Below are 266 nucleotides of genomic sequence, written 5' to 3' on the forward strand. Positions count from 1 at the left end.
ACTTTTTTTTTTTTAGTATTTTGAGGAGCATCATTCCTAACTTATTGGAACATAAGCCAATTCTTGGCATTCAATAATGCCAAGAATTTTTGTCTCTTTTGTACACATGTCCCTAGCATCATAACTAGTATTGGCTCATAGAACTATGAAGAAATTAAAATGAAAAAGATCAAAGTATCATTTTAAAGTCAGGTTCTCCATTACTTCATTGCTGGTGGGTTTGCAAACTGGTACAACCACTCTGGAAATCAGTTTGGCGGTTCCTC

Source organism: Mastomys coucha, unplaced genomic scaffold, assembly GCF_008632895.1.
Source record: "Mastomys coucha isolate ucsf_1 unplaced genomic scaffold, UCSF_Mcou_1 pScaffold23, whole genome shotgun sequence".
In the NCBI taxonomy this organism is placed as follows: Eukaryota; Metazoa; Chordata; class Mammalia; order Rodentia; family Muridae; genus Mastomys; species Mastomys coucha.